General features: G+C 36.5%; 1 protein-coding gene and 1 long non-coding RNA gene across 2 annotated transcripts in view; one reads left to right on the top strand and one right to left on the bottom strand.

The window, feature by feature from the left end:
* GABRB1 (gamma-aminobutyric acid type A receptor subunit beta1) overlaps positions 1 to 17,236 on the top strand; it is a 368,322-nt gene that overhangs the window by 305,828 nt on the left and 45,258 nt on the right. The gene's annotated exons all lie outside the window — the stretch shown is intronic.
* LOC107518999 lies at positions 510 to 8,148 on the bottom strand. The gene is made up of 3 exons (XR_001598998.2): positions 8,063 to 8,148; positions 7,774 to 7,820; positions 510 to 3,283 (listed from the first exon to the last, which is right to left on the bottom strand). It is a non-coding gene; the product is annotated as an uncharacterized LOC107518999 (long non-coding RNA).

Raw genomic sequence — 17,236 nt, 5'->3', positions numbered from 1 at the left:
GGCTACAAGCCTGATATAATTGTCACCATTGGAACCAATAGGAGTTTGGTGTGGCCCCAACGGTAGGGGGGTGAGAGAGATAATGATGGCACAGCTGTGTAGTTAGCATTTTTCCTCAGTTCTTCCTCAAATGATGGCAGTGAAGAATCACAGGTCATTGAGATTTAATAGTTTTATCAAAAGTATATTTTGGAATGCCAAAGAATGCCCCTAGGGAGGCCCATGGAGAAAGACAAAGTATATCCCAAGGAGGTAATGGTCTCAGCGCTGTAACCAACATAAACAAGCCAAAATGGGTACAAAGGGGCAAAAAGGCCACAGTAGGTGACCAAAAAGAGAGAGAACCAAGAAAGGCAAAAGGGAAGGGAAATCAGAAATGCATAAAAATGGGCAGGACCATCTGCCTTATATTTTGGCTGTAGTGAGTGGTTCCAAAGGCATTCCTAATGATTGGCAAGTGAGGTGATTTTGATTGACACCTGGCTGCTATATTACTCTTCTTAGTGCACATGTGCTTACTCAAAATTCTACTATTATTGAATGCTCTTTGGTCGGACTCTAGGCTGGACCCCTATTCCTTTGTTCCTCCTGTCGCTCATGTCTGACTAGCTACCTAATCAGATAAAAAATATTGTTTTATTGGCCTTTTTGATACCTCTTAAGGCTAAGGAATGGTTACAATAGATCTCAGGTTTTCCCAGTCCCACACTACATATATAATATATTATTATTACAATAGAGCTTACAGCTCATTATGTCTAATCCTCATAAACATCCTTCAGGGTCAGTAATTTATTGTTACTTTCGGTTTACAAATGGAGAAATGAAGACCAAGTTAAAAAACATGTCAATGGTCACTACAGTGCTAAGCAGAGGCCAAGTTACAAATTCCATTCGTTCTGATTCCAAAATTCATGTTTTTTGAATTTTTTCCTAACAATTATAATGAAATAGCATAGGTAATGAAATAGCGCTAGACATGTGACACCTGTCACATCAAATTTCCTAAACCAACTTAATACAGACAAAAAAGCTTGAGAAGTTGAGGCATAAGAGTATGGGAGTTATGTTAGGCATCAGTAGTTGAGGAAGAAATGGAGAAAAGACTAGAAAATAATCATTATAAATAGATATAAAGGAAGGAGTTTCTGTGACAAGCAGTGAACTGATTTTAAATGTCCATTCATATATGTGGCAAATGTTGGTCACTTTTTGAATGCTCAGCATTTTCTTCTTTAAGTTCTCAGTGCAACCCAGTTATTAACTATTTTACAGATGAGGAAACTGTGAAGTTTAAGTGGCTTGCTCAAAGACATATTGCTAGAAAATGGCAGAGCCAAGATTTGAACCCTTGGCATGCCTCCAAAATCATTCACTTGGTCACTAAAGTTGAATGTATAATTTAGGGGTAGTTTCTATCATATTTTTTTAAGAATATAAATGTCTATAGGTAGTTGTATTAGTCAGGGTTCATGAGGCACAGAACAAGTGAGGTGTATGTAAAGAGATTTATTTTAAAGAACTGGTTTACCAAATTGTGAATACTGACAAGTCTGAAGTCTGTAGGGCAGGCCAGCAGGCTGAAGCCCCAGGGAAGAATTAATGTTGCAGCTCAAGTCCAGAGGCGGCCAGGAGGCGGAATCCCCTCTATAGGTACCTGTATCCAAATTTCAACTTCTCGTAAAGACATCTGTCATCTTGGATTAGGATCTGCACTAATAACTTCATTTTAATTCAGTTACCTTCATAAAGACCTTATCTCCAAAAATGACCCCGTTCTGAGGTACTGGGAACCAGTTAGGACTGTAACATGAATTTCAGAGGGAACATAATTTAGCCCATAACAGTAGTAATTTCAATGCAACATATTGGAAAACACCCTAACGTAAATGTAGTCTCAGGGAATTTCTGAGTTTGGATGCTACATCTATAGTTTGTTTGGGAGACCCCCTTAGTTTTTAAAGACCAGTCCTGCCCACAACCCGCCCACAGTCCTGCTGTCAAATATTACCTGTAACAAGCGTCTCCTATGTGCTAATTAAATAACTTGGGGGCGATGATGCCCAGCTACTTGGAAATTTCAGATCGTGTTTTCCACAAGAAATTCCAGAACTAGTTTCCTAGTACTTAAACTCATTGGGAGAATCAAATGAAATAAACTGCATTATGACACAGTGAAATGGTTACACAAAATATTCTTGTTCAAGAATTAATGTCTTTTGGCTAGAATCTCAAAGGTCTGTCAAAGGTTTCAGACCTTGAGGGCTTCAGGCAGCATTGTGAGGTCTGAAGTACACCTCTTAGCAATGAACATCATGATGGGGAACATCTGTCTTTTTTTCTGAAGATTTGTTATTCAATGGTTGCCAGTAAAGGTGAATGTTTGGAAAAGCCAACTTAAGGCTTCCATTGGTTATTTAATAGCAGCAAAACCACTTTGCATTTGTAGAGTGCTTTGTACTTTTCAAAGTGCTTGCACATGCATTAGTTCATTTCATCTAAATGGTCCTTGATTGGCCTAAAAGTCAAATCAGATTCTCAACGTGACTAAGGATTTTAGAGAGCACTTTATGAGCTGAAAAAAACATGACCCAGAGTGAGGAAATTTGCTATGAAAGCATTCTGTAAAATAAAGGCACCATTATTACACAAATTTATAAATAGTGAAGCTACTAAATTAAATCCTTAAAGGAATTGTTGAGATTATCCAAAGAATTTCAATGTCTTATTGTTTATTTTGTTTTTAATATCATTTTCTGTAGGGCTAGCTCCAATTCTATGTTATTAAAATTTTTAGACAAAAACTTGCCTCTGTTCCCATTCTACTTTACTGTTATTAGCCAAGCTCACATATTCCCTTTAAAGAAATTCCGAGGGCAATTTGTGGTCAAAAGATCCTAAACTGAAAATACCACAATTAGATAGGGCCTGAATATTTCCCTTTATACAAAGCAGATTTCCCTTTTAAACAAAATAGTGATCTGTGTTTCTACCTGAGTGTCTTCTGCACCAGACATGAAGTAAAAATTAATTTCTATTTTGTTTCACGTCGGGAGCCTGTTTACACTGACCAACATTGGTGGGAGGTGGGGGGATCACCTAATTCATTCAAATATAATCGCACGATGTACAATAAAGGCATTGGCTCTTTCAACTCTCTACAGGAAAGCTTTTAAAAAAATAAACACATGCAGCACAATCTTGAGGATCATCTTGTTATTCTGCTGGTGAAGTCTGTGGCTACAGAGACATCTGTCATTGGCATAAGGAAGATCGTTTTTTTCTGAAATACAAAGCGTACAGAGTAGATCATTTTTAGGATTTCAAATCTAAGAAATAACTTATTCTTTGCCCTTAATTTGTTTAAACGATTGATTGCAAGAGTACTGTAATTCAGAGTTGATTGTTTTTCTCATTTATTTGGTGTTCTGAAATAAAAATGAAATCCAATCTCTTAAAATATGTAAGGAAATAGCTAATTTCATGTAACGAGTGTGTAAGGAACTGCCTATGTTGATAATATAACATGCCTCTATTCCTGGATTCTAATTACTATGTGTAGTCATGTTTCTGTTAGGGTGAGAGTACAGATAAAACCTTGCTTCACAGATACTTTCTGCTATTGATTCGATTGTACAGTTCTATTGGAGCAAATCCTAATGTCCTTACAGTTAGTCCAACAAAGAGCATCCCTCCTATTTAATGTAAAATGTCTATCATTACAAAGGGGACTCTACTTTAGAATCTGAATTTTGAATCAAAACTATTCTCTAAATATTATACGTGTTATTACATGCAAAGTAAAATGGAATTTTGAGTCAAGAATCCATACATTTAAGACCCAAAAGTCACTTACACATGAAGCTCTCTGGCAGTTCCAGCTGTGATAAGATAAGAAATAAGAATATTAACAATTTTTACTGAGTGCCTGTTATGCACCAGACACTATTCTAAATGCTTTGTTCATGTTAATTCATTTACTTTTCACAACACTTTGATAGTATTATCATTATTTCTATTTTATAAATGAGAAACTGAAAACATAAAAATTTTAAGTAACTTTACAAGTATCAAACAGAGGTAAATATAGAAGCCAGAATTCAAACCTAGTTAATTTGACTCCAGAGTCCAGGCCAGTAACCACTATACAATGTGGACACTCAAGAAGCTAGTGGCAAGAAGGCAACATGGTGCCTTACATGGTTCATTGTGTCTATAGGATTAAAATAAAACAAACTAAAATGAGGAAGTCAAGAGAACACCGATAATTTTATTTTATTTTATTTTATTTATTTATTTTATGTTTTTATTATTATTATTATTTTTGTCTCTAACAACAAAAGAAAATTTTCCTAGGCACTAAATGAAAACATGCCTATGAAGATATCTTATAGGCTTGTAGTAAACTAGCCAAAAGTATGAGATAAAAAAATATTCCAGATTCAGGGAGAAAGAGCAATTTATGCAAAGAACCCATGGCAAGAAGGAATGTGGATATTTGAGAATCCGAAGCTAAAGCCAGAGTGGCTGGACTCAGAGAGAGGGGAGCCTGAGGAAGAAGAGGTTGGAGAAGAGAGGAAACATTCCACTCAGGGCTTTGTAGATTGTGTTAAATAAACTGTTTGGAGGTGGTAGGACCAGAAGCCAGGCTGGAGTAGAGTGACTGGTTAATAAAGAAATGCAGGAATCAAAAACAACTCTGTAGAAATTTGGCTACGAAGCAGAGGAATGAATTAGAGTAGAAGCAAGAGAGAGATAATAGAATAAAGAGAATGACCTCAGACATAAAATTCAAAACTCCAGCAATAATATCTCGGAATCTGCCCACATTTCTAGCTATCGATTGCACATAGATTTATAATATTTGAACATTTTTGAAAGGATGAGTAGTTTATAGTTTATCATGAAATTTTAAAGGGCCATAGACTTCTTTTCCTTTCATAGTGATCCATTAACCTGGCCACTATTTTAACTGCACAGGAACCCTATCCATCTAGATACTCAGAAGACAGAACGAAGTGCAATATAGTTTCAGTTATTGTCCATCTGTTGCTTGGGAAGTAAAAGGAATTACCTTCCTTTAAAGGCACCTAAGGCACAATCATTTAAAAGTCTTCAGGCATCAACCATTCATTTTCATTTTTTATTAAATATTTATTAAACACACACTATGTACCAGCTATTGTGTTTGATATTGAGAATATAAAGGTGAAAAAGACATAATCTCTGACATCAAGATATTTATTTGATAAAAGAAAAAAATGCATGTAAAGACATTCCACTAGCACATTATAAAATAGCATAAAGAAATATGCATAAACTGCTATATAGAAGAGATGTATGAAGCACTAGACTGAAAGAAGAGAATATGCATCTAAGCATGAGAGAGCACTCATGCATCTTTGGGGCTCAATCCTGAATTATTTCCTGAAAGTAGGAACCCCTAAACTGATTCTTAGATACTGTTAACAGTTTAAATTTACCGATAAATTATGATGTGCCAGGTAAAGTGATAAGCGTTTTACATCTCAAGCAATAGGTATAATTTATTATGCCTATTTTAGAGATAAAGAAATAGGGACAGAAAGTGTTTAAGTAATTTGTTCATGATAGAACTATCTAATGAGTGTGAGAGTTAGGATCTAAAGCCAGCCTCCCTCCAGAGCCTATCTCCTGTAGCACCATGTTATATATACTGTATACTATGGATCACCACATGCCATGACATATAGAGATTAACCAAGCGCATGTGTGTTGGTAATGGTGAGAAGGGCAGTTCCCAGGTCTGAAAATCGGTCCATCCATTTTACTCTTCTCTGTTTTTAATTTCACTCTGATTACAGGATGATGAAATAGTTATCTCAGGGTTAAAAAGGATATTTGATGACTTTCCCAGGTCATTTTTAAGATATTAGTTAGCAGGGACATATTATAATATAATCTATTACTCTGGTCCTCAGTTTACCAATAGAAATAGAATGAACAACAGATTCTTTTCATTTTAAAGTAAACTTTGGTAAGAATGGCCTGGAGGATAATTTTCCACTTAGATTAATAAGTCCATTTTGACAAAAATAGCTCAATCCTGCTCCTTCCCTAATGACTCCAAGTTAGGCTCCATCACACCACCTAGCAGCCATGGCACTTGAGGCACCATAGGTAATTAAAACCAATGTAGGCTGTGAAGAACAAATAAAATGATCATGAAGGAGAAACAGTGTTCACTTTGACAGGGGTAGGTAGACATTAAGATCAACCATGACTAGCTTTCAAAATACTGAACCAGGAAAGAAGAAAATTCCATCCGATGATTTGGGGACCTCAGTAACAGTCCTGAGATCAAAGGAGGAAAGAGGCTAATTGCCTTCTCACCAGTGCTATTCTTATCTAATCACTGAAAATAGAAATGATCTAAAATCGCACAGTACAAACTACATGTGTTGGGAAAACAAGATAACAGAGGCTTTAGCCTTAGAACCTGCAAAAGACTAGATATTTATGTCCCTTTAAAACTTATATATTGAAATCTAATACTCAATGTGCTGATATTAGGAGGTAGGGTCTTTGGGAGGTGATTAGGTCGTGAAGATGGAGCCCTCATAAATGGGATTAGTATACTTAAAAAAAGAGAACCTGGAGAGCTCCTTTGCTCTTTTTGCCATGTGAAGACACAGCAAGAAGATGGCACTCTATGGACCAGAAAGCAAGACTTAACCAGACGCTAAATCTGCTGACACCTTGATCTTGGACTTCCCAGCTTCCAGAACTGTGAGAAATAAATTTCTGTTGTTTGTAAGCTACCAACCTTATGGTAGGTATTCTGTTATAGCCTGAATAGACTAAGACAGGACTTCAACCAACAGAAGAGGGTCTAAAAGAGACTGGTACTGCTGTGGATTTTTTGAGAATTATAGAGTGAATATTTTAGGAGATTATTTTTCAATAAACTGAGAGGTCATTGAGGGGATAGTAGAAAAGTGACTGAGGAACAGTTGAGAGAAAGGCCTTAGAAGGTTCAATTTGTTTTACAAGTTTTCTTCATGTTGCCAAGCTTCTTGCTTTCTTATAATGACAAAAGCAAATTGCAAAATAAAGAAGAAGGAAAGAGGGAGAGAGAGGAGCAAGAACATTATAGGAAAATAATGAAGGCAGAGAAGAAATATAAGGGGCAAATCAAAGCATAAAATTAAGTCTAAAAATAAAATAAAGAAAAATCTTAACCTAAATAATATAAAGTTTATTAAGGATAAAACCTAAAGAATAAAAGAAAAGAAAGATTAAACCCAGTGATTTTTTTTAAAAAAAAAATTGAAACATGAAAATAAGAGGTGTAAAAATTTAAAGATAAACCAAACATAAATAAAAAAGATAAAAAGGCTAGCACCAGTGAGATAAAATACTAGAACCATAAAAGTTGGAGAGATGAAAGGTAAGAGCTAAAACAAATAAATCCAAGTTAAAACCAATATTTAGAAGCCGAGCATAAAAATTTTTAAAGGCTGATTAATATTTGTTTTTTTCCTTTAAACAGAATAGAAAAAAAAAGAGAGAAAGAGAAAGCTAAGACAAGGGAAAAACAAGAATCCTGAAGAATTAAGCAGAACAATCTAAAATGAAAACAGAGAAAATATAGTCAACATATACCATGACAAGAAATTTTAAAAATAATATTAGAATGTTGATTTATAACATCAGCATGTGTTCTTGAGGTAATGAGGAAACAAAAGCAATAAGCCAAAGAAGGGAAAGAGATAAACTTTTAGTAAACCATACCTTAAAGTGTACCCTTGGTTTCCATCCATCTTTCCACCTCTTCGGTCCTCATGCAAAAAAAAAAAAAAAAAAAAAATACAGGCATACCTCAGTGACATTGTGTGTTAGACTCCAGATCACTGCAATAAAGTAAGTTGCATGATTTTTTGGGTTTTCCAGTGCATAGAAAACTGTGCAAATCTAGCATTAGGTTTAAAAAGTAATATAAATATCTCAATTAAAAAGTACTTTATTGCTAAAAATAAGTGCTAACCATCACCTGAGGGAGATAGCTGGTTGAGGGTCTTACCTCAAAGTTGATGAAAATCCAATATCTGTGAAGCTCCATAAAGCAAAGTGCAATGAGACAAGGTATGCCTACACTATTGTTCTCTAATCTTCAGTTCAGCCTTCTTCAACTGCTTACAACCAGAAACAGACGGAGCCTCAGCAGTTTAAGTATGGTAAGTCCTAGGTAAAATTACAAAAGATAATCTAATTTTTTTAAAATCTGTTTATCCCTTCAATATCCTCCTACTTTTTAATCTATTATTTATTCATTAAAGAATTGCCATTTAGTTTGAATTAATTTAATTCTAGCATTTTCAGGATAACTTTCATTTAAAAAAAGGCCCACTATAGAAGTATTCTGGATAGGGATCATTTCTTCCTATCCTGGGTTTTAGTGGTTAGTGACACCAGGAAGATTCACGTTAGATGTCTCCCCTTTGTTACATCTCTAACCCACATCTCTCTCCACCTTTCTTCACTCTGTTCTGTGCTATAAGAGGTTGACTTTCATGGACCATGTCCCTGGGCTTGCTTACTCTCAGTCTTCTGGCTGATTTTATCAATGGGAAGCATGTACAAGATATTGGATACTGAGAGGAGAGAGATCAAGGTATCTATTTCTGTGGTATCCTCACTGCCATGAATGGACTCTACCTCTCTACCAAGGCCACTGGGCCAGTTAACAATCTTATGCAGGATTCCTCTGGCTTCCGAGAACAGCTAATCTGCTCTCTCTTCTTGACCCTTCAGTCCTAAGAGTGGTTAGTAACAGGCTCCCAGGCTGTCCCTGGCTCTGGAATACTTGGCCATCTTTCGTTGGTTTCTCTTAGTCCTGTCACTGGGTTGTAAATAACCCTTTTATTAACTTCCAGCATATAATGTGCCATCTGTCTTCTGCTGGGACCCTGATTGACACAGTAGGTAAAAGTACGTCATAGGAAAATTTAATTTTGGCATTCTCTACTGTAACATTCAGTGCTCTCCTACTACCCATAGGCTGCCAAAAGGTCTCCATTTTGACATACCTCCAGGGCCATTGCATTATTTAGAATGGGTCTGACTTCCTCTTCCATACAAACTTATCTGTATTTTGAACCATTTTTCCAAGACCCAGATCTCTCTAATGTATATACAGGTGAATCATTGTAATAACCTCTACCAGAAAAAAAATTGGCCCTCACTAAGCTAGCGCAGTTTCCTAATGGCCCTCAAATTACATCAGAATGAATTATTACATTAAAAAAAATCTTAACTAGCCTTTTTCCTTCAGTTTTGTCCTCCATCCATTAATATCTCCATAAAGACATTTTTATTATGCTACCCCCTGGTTTTAAAAGTCTCAATTACATTAATTGTCCATGGGATAAATTCAGCCCTTTGAGATTCACAATCTGGCTTCAAAAAGTCTTTAAGTTTGTCCACCACACAGAGAGTCTAGCATTAGGAGAATAACATAAAGTAGAGTGAGGAAAGAATCTGAACACCCCACTTTCCAAAAACATTTTCTCCTTGTATTCTTCATTAGCAGAATAATAACATCCCATGACAAGGATGGACTCCTCCATGAGATGGCATCCATAATTTTTCTTTGACTTTGGCTTCTATCATGATGAAAAGTTGCAATGTTTACATGCCTAGAACAGTAGTACTGTGACTTATGCATCAGAATTTACCTAACTGATTTCAAAGCTGTCAATTTTCAATTTCTATTGCTTCTTAGACTATAAAGCTGCTTTCAGAGATTTTGTGACATTAGATTGTGGCATCGTAAGTGGGTCATTACCTGGAGTACCAAGGTCTCCCAAACCCAATGCAGCATTCCTTCAGCAAAACCTGAACATACCCAGCAAGTATATTCTGACTTCCATCGTTCTAAGCCTCTTTATTTCCTTCCCTGAAGTGTCTCTTCCTCTCTGCTTATCTGGATATCATTGGCACATGTCATGTGCTAAATAATTAGTAAGCATTACCATTATCATTATCTGCCATTCAAAACCCATTTCTAGCACTATTCCCTAGAGATCTTACTGTTGCCCATATACTACATTACAGCATGTTTTTCTTAATACAGGTCAGGTATCTCTAATTAGAATGTAAGTGCTTTTAGGGAGTGACCATGTCTGACATTTCTTTGTATCTCACATCAGCACACCACTCTAGGAATGGACAGAAAATAGCAGCTAAACTCAAAGCTTCCTCTCCCTATGAAAGGCAGCTCTAAGGAGGCAGACCTCTCAACCTGACAGAAAAGGGATAACTTTACTGCACTTCTCTTATCTGCTCAGAGACCCTGCACTATTTAAGAAAAAAAAAAAAGGTGTTGATAATTGACCTTCTACTTGAATAGAGTCAACAAATGCAGGAAAAGTCTAATCAAGTAAACGTTATTTTGTCTTAAAAACCGCTTTCATGGGCTCTTCTTTCCAGCAAATCCCTTTGCTGTGCAACTGGACAGCTCTTTGTAGTTCCCATCAGCCTTAATCCACTCACTGTTCATCTTGCCATGTTGCCATATATATATTAAGCAGGACACAGATTAGGTTGCAAGAACAAATAACCCCACAATTCACTGGCTCAAAAAGACACTTGTTTCCCTTTTGTTTAAGAGTTCAGAAGTAGGCGGGTGGTCCAGGGTGAGGAAGAGGCTTGGCTCCAAAAGCATCTTCAGAGACCTAGGTTCTTTTCATCTTTTGGTGGTGTCATCCCCTAAGCAGGTGACTTTATCGATGTCAAGGCTGGCTAATTATATCCACATTCTAGGTCACAGGAAATAGGGGAAAGGGAAGTGGAGGGCAACTGATTCTCCTCAAGCAGTCTTCATCACCCAGGTAAGGTATTCTTCTTAAATAGTGTCCTAGAACCTCAGGCAGTCAGCCATAGTTAAGTATGGAGATCAGGGAGGTAGCCTATGCTATGAAAGTGGAAGCTCCAAGCCCAGTGTCATATCACTACTACCATACTGAAACCTAATACCTTTATTTATAAACACCTCAAAACATGTCCTATGATGCCTCTCAGTCCCAGTTTGTGGGTATATGCATCCTCAGTATGAGTTATTATATAAATATCATGTAATTGAATGTGTCAAGAACTGCCATGCTCCCTTTATCCAGTCTCTTGGCCCTGTATCTAAATTGTATTATCTACTCTGCAGCACCCATGGGCTCATGCCTAACACTCTAATCCAGTAGTTCTTCAACTGGGGCACTTTTGCCCCTTAGGAGATACTTGACAATGTCTGAAGACATTTCCAGTTGTCATAACTGGAGAGGAAGTGCTTCTGGACAAGGATGCTGCTCACCAACCTACCATACACAGGAGAGGCCCCCATGACAAAGTATCCACACAAAATGTAAGAGTGGCAAGTAGATTGTTGCAATTGGCAATGTGCCTTTTATCCGCATTTTGGCTTGCTTTTTTCACCATACGCTGCTTCAGATTCTTATAAAAGCTAATAGTCTCAGTGGTCTATGACCACAAAGATTATTTAAGTTGATTTTTTTTTAGTAAAATAAAATTTTATTATTTTTTAGGAAATGTTTAAAATTTGACCTGATGACTAACGAAGAATGAATATAGACAGTTTAGTGAGTAGAGCCCAGGACTGCAGACCAATTTCTTGATCTTGTTCTGCTATTTATCTAGCCATGTGATCATGAACAAATCTTAGCCCTTTGAGCATTAGTTTTACCTATCAGTAAAATGAATTTGGACTCATTTACTTACTAAATTTTTGTTGTGTCTAGATCCCAGTTACAATATTTGTCACGTCTCTTTCTTTTCTATTTATACATACACACACACACACATACACACCCTTCTTTTTACAAAAGAGGTAATTTCCTCAGTTAAGTGTACATTCCCTATAATTAAGCCAGTATCGGTTTGTAGCAACAGTTAAGCTAACAGTCAAATCTATCCATATCCTTACCAAATTCTTTTACTAATTTGAAACTTTCCATTCCTCAGCTTCATTGTGTGAGCTCAGCCGACTTACACTCTCTGGGCCTTAGTTTCCACTTGGCAAAGTGAAAGAACAATTTTCAAATTGCCTTCTAGTTCCGATAGACTTTGCCTATCCAGAACCTCATCTAGGCTAACCCTGCACCCTCCTAAGACTGTTCGTTGATTGGTTTCATGAAAATATAGTAATACACACAAGTGAAGATATCAGCATTAAATAAATTGACAATAGGAAAATGCTTATCTTTTTATAACTTCGAGAATAAAGACTGACCATAAACATGCAATAAATGGTGGTTATTTTGTGACTTTATCTTTGCAATCCTTGTTTTTCTTTTTTATTCTCTTTTACAGCCCACACTAAATGAAACAGAGAGCAAAAAATCAAAGTTAGATGTATCACAGAGATGTTTCTCTTAAGTTTCCTAAGTAACTCTCTCAAACCTGATTTTTTTATATCAGAAAAAAAGACACACAACATATTATGTTTGTCCTCAAGCTTTGTAAAAATGGCTGTTCAGGATTTGGTAAAGCAAATCGTTCTGTATCCTGCTAGTTTATCTTCAGTTTAAGGATTTATCATGGGATACTTTAGGCGATACTCAGAATAATGGTCAAATTTAAATTGGCTAAAATTAAGGATTATGATGAAAGAAACTTCACGATATTTGTGACTTCTGGGTTTCTGGGAAGGTGAAGTGTTTATCAGGTGACCTGCAAATGTTTTATATGTTCCCAAGTGGGTAAACATCTGGAACATTAGAGGCAATCAGCAGTGGTCAGTTGCTTGTCTTACAGGGTCTCCCATCACAACATAAATTAGTAGTTGCCTCTAAATTCTAGGGTTTGACATCCCAGGGACACTACCAAGCTGCTTATAAGTTGATCATTATAGCAGACAGGAACAAGTTCTTAGGAGTTCCCCTAAGGAGTAGGCAAAACTTTCTGCCACATTCTACCAACTGAATTAAATTTACTTTGTGTGAGGCAATTGAGATTATCACCTTATAAATCTTTTTAGGTAACTGGTTAACTGAACAGTCAGAACTTGTTGGATACAAACAGAGAGAAGTTCATTTTTCCTCTCTCTAATTTCGACCCCCAATGTGTTGATGAATCCCTTTTTTATCCTTGTGTCTCCAGCCAGTTCCATAACTGTCCACTTTCAGTTATTTACCAACAAGTTCGGTCTTGTTTAAAAGTCAACATGGATGGACCTCGAGATAATCATGCTAAGTGAAATAAGCCAGACTGAAAAAGTAGAAAATCACATGATATCACTTATATGTGAGATATAAACCTAAAGGCAACGAACAAACAGGACGAACAAACAGAGACTCATGGAAATGAATAATAGACTAGTAGTTACCAAAGGGTAGTGGGGAGGAGTGAGATAGCTGGGGTAAAAGGGTCAAATATCAGGCGACATTAGAGAACTTTTTAAAAATATAAATAAATAAATAAATAAATAAATAAATAAATAAATAAATAAAAGTTGGTCTCTTCTCAGTCACCACTCTCCCCTACCCTATAACTGGAGGAGTTGCAGTAGAAGGGAAAGGTAAGTCTGTGCTATTCCCTTGCCTTCCTCTCTGGGAGCAGACATTAGGAGAAGGAATGTGCATAACAGAAGAGAATAGTCTTTGCCTCATGACTGAGTGACTGCTCCTCCATCTAGCCCAGTCTGACTAAACGGGCTCTCTGCATGGCAACTATACAAAAATTACCTCTCTCTTTGGGTTTATGAGTAACTTCTGGAGAGGTGTGGGCATTCCTTACCACATGGTTCCCTGATATGAAAATAAACAACTACTATCAATTACCATCCTCCCACCAACACCCCCCCCATACACACACTCGCACAGACACACACACACACATACACACACACACCTTGACCCTGAGAATCACCAAACCTCTTTTGCTGGGCCCACTTGCCCTTCAGGCAGCCCTTTTAGATGGTCCCTTTGAGCCACTGGAAACTTAATCTTGCTAAACAGTGGAGGGCAGGTTGCTCCTCTGTTGTCCCTCTTTCTACCCCCTATAGCAATCTCACATCCTTTCTTTGCAGGCACAGGGACATCTCAACGAGTCTGTGCCTAAATAAACAATCACTGCTGGAAAGAGGTTCAAAGTGTCCCTTTCTTGCAGGTATTCCCAATCTTTAAGAGGAAGCCATAACATTCGCCACTAACTGACAATTCAGCCCTTGACAATTTTTTCAATCAGTCCTTTCCTCTTTCACTTCCTCTTTCTTCATACCTCCTTTCCTTTCTTTCTCCTTTCATTCTTTTTATCTGGGCTGGTGTGGGAATGGTGATTGAAATGACAGCATCTGCTGCCTCTCAGTACACCAAGAAAGAGACATGTAGTCCCAACTGTCTGTGGTTATTTTCAGAATGTGAGGTACTTTGTATCCCCTTTGCCCTAGTTTTGGATTACATTGCCAATTGAGGGAAAAATGGAAAGTCGCACTTGTAAGAATTTTACTCTCACATCATCAAATCATTGGACATATCATAGACTCAATAACTGAGCAGTACAATTGTCTACATACAAAGACCATAGTCTTTAGATATATACCTGGGTTTAAGATCCAGCTCTATCTCTTAACCTGTCATGTGATTTTAAGGCACAGTGCTCAATTAAGGATCAAGTTTCTCATCTCTAGAATAGGAACAATATCAACCTTGAGAGCCTTGATTTGTGACTTGTAAAAAAGTATTCATTAAGACACATTATTTAATATTTTCATTAGATTCACAAGCAATATCGTGAAAACCATGTGCAAGACACTGGGTAAGGAAAGTTTGGTGTCTGACTTCAAGGAGTTCATGATCTAATATAGAGACAGACATGTAAAGACATAATTATAGTACAATGTGGCAATTTTACATTCTACTGATATGCATTTATAAATCTCCAAGACTGTGTGCATTACTGCACAAACTTTTTGAAACTGGGGACATTAGTCTTTTAGGGATTTTTTTCCAGAACACCAATTAGCTGTTCAAGGAAATGCAGCTTAAAAATTACTATTATAGTGGGAGTGTCTCCATAGTGTAGTGGTAAGTATGTCTGCTTTATATGCAGAAGGTCCTGGGTTTGCACCCCAAGTGGAGCCATGGACCAGGCCCCAGGTGCATGCCACAAGTGTGTGTGTGGAGATGCCCCACCTTCAGAGATCCAGTTCCTCAAGGGAAACAGCAACATCCACAGGTCAGGGGTGGAAGTTGTGGGGTATGGAGAGGATTAAAGAGGGGGAAAAATAAAAATAAAATTTACTGTTCTAGGTAATAAGGGATCATTAAAAGATCCAAGCTGGGAGTGATATCATCATATTTGTATTTTAAATTAAACATTCTGATAAATGTGTAGAAAATAAATTTGAAAGGATAAAAATTTGAGTATTTAGTGAACACAGCTAGGAAACTGTGGAAGCAATTCAGGAAAGAAAATATGAATAGAAGTAAAATAATAAAGACAGTAAAAGAGGAAATTTGAAAGCTTTTATGTATTAGATGAGGTAAATATATCAGTGTGAGAGCTACACCATGCTACAGGTCAGAGATGCACACCAAAATCTCAATGGCTTACCACAACAGAGATTGCTACTCTGTTTATACTAAATGTCTATCATATGCTGATGTGGGAGAGAGGTCCTGCTCCACTAATTACTCAGGGCCCCAGGTGATGGGGATTCTATAATTTTATAGCAGCACCTCTTAAAAAAGAGAGTTTCTGGGTCATTACAGGAAGAGAAAAAACATGGAGATTGAGACACTGGCTTTGGTCTGAAATAACCTTTTACTTTTGGTTACAGCCAACCAATCAGAATTAGTTACATAGCCTTTAATAATTGCAAGTAGTCCAAAAAGTGTGACCTCTCATAGGAATGAGAGGAAAATCAAATATTGGTAATAGCATTCACAGTCAGTGAAGAAGAATCAAGGATGTTTCCTATGAGTGATGAAGTAAATGATAGCATCATGTAATGGGCACATGAAGATAATAGAAGAGGGACAAATGTTTGGAAGATGAGATGATGACTCCCATTTTTGAGCATTTTTAGTTTTATATGCCAAAGGAATTTTCATGAGGATAACATGTATATTGTTGTAAATTTAAAGTCTAACTCTTAAAAGAGAATTCTATCCTGGAAATAAGATTTAGAAATAATCTTTAATACTTAAAACCAATGGTGTAAGTACTATCCAAGAAGAGTAAGATGTTCCCTAAGGAACATCAGAGTTTTTTGATTTAAGAGAAAACCCCAGGAAGAAGACAAAAAAAAAAAAAAAAAAAAACTGTTAGGGACAGATAAGAAAGAACCCAGAAATGTCATTTCAAAAAAAAAAAGAAAAAGAAAAAAAGAAAGAAAGGAGGTGGGGGCTTGTGAGAGAAAGTAATCATCAACAATAAACACAACTAAGAATTCAGGTAATACAGAGGCAAAAAAGGGCCCAGTTGACTTGACAGTTAAGAAGCCATTGATTTCACGTAGAAGATAACACAATATTTACCTTTCATTTAGCATAATGTCCTCAAGTCTCATCCATGTTGTCACAAATGGTAGGATCTCCTTTTTTTAAAAGCTGAATGAAATTTCATTGTATTTATACTACTTTCAAACATGACAGACATCTATGTTTTTTCCATATCTTGGTTATCGTGGATAATGCTGCAATGAATATGAGGGTGCTAATATCTCTTGAAGATCTCGATTTCATTTCCTTCAGATATATACCCATAAGTAAGATTGCTGGACCATAAAATATTTCCCTTTTATAATTTTTGAAATAATCTTTATTCTGTTTTTATAATGACTATAACAATTTCAATTCCCACCAACAGCACATAAGGTTTTCTTTATTTCCACGTTCTCGCCAACGCTTACTTTTGTCTTTTTAATAATAGCTGTTTTAACAGGTATTAGGTGACATCTTGTGTTTTTGATTCACATTTCCCTGATGATTAGTGATCTTGAGCACTTTTTCATGTACCTGTTGGCCATCTGTATGTCTTCTTTGGAAAAACGTGTATTCAAGTCCTTTGCCCATTTTTTAATTGGGTTGTTTGGCTTTTTGCTATAGAATTTATGAGCTCCTTGTATATTTGTTAATATTTGTTTATTAACTCCTTATTAGATATATGGTTTGCAAATATTTTTTCCCATCCCATAGGTTGCCTTTTCACTCTATGAATCGTTTGTTTCCTTTGCTGTGAATTT

Source organism: Rousettus aegyptiacus, unplaced genomic scaffold (assembly GCF_014176215.1).
Source record: "Rousettus aegyptiacus isolate mRouAeg1 unplaced genomic scaffold, mRouAeg1.p scaffold_m13_p_10, whole genome shotgun sequence".
NCBI classification, from domain to species: Eukaryota; Metazoa; Chordata; class Mammalia; order Chiroptera; family Pteropodidae; genus Rousettus; species Rousettus aegyptiacus.
This window is presented reverse-complemented; position numbering and strand designations above follow the sequence as displayed.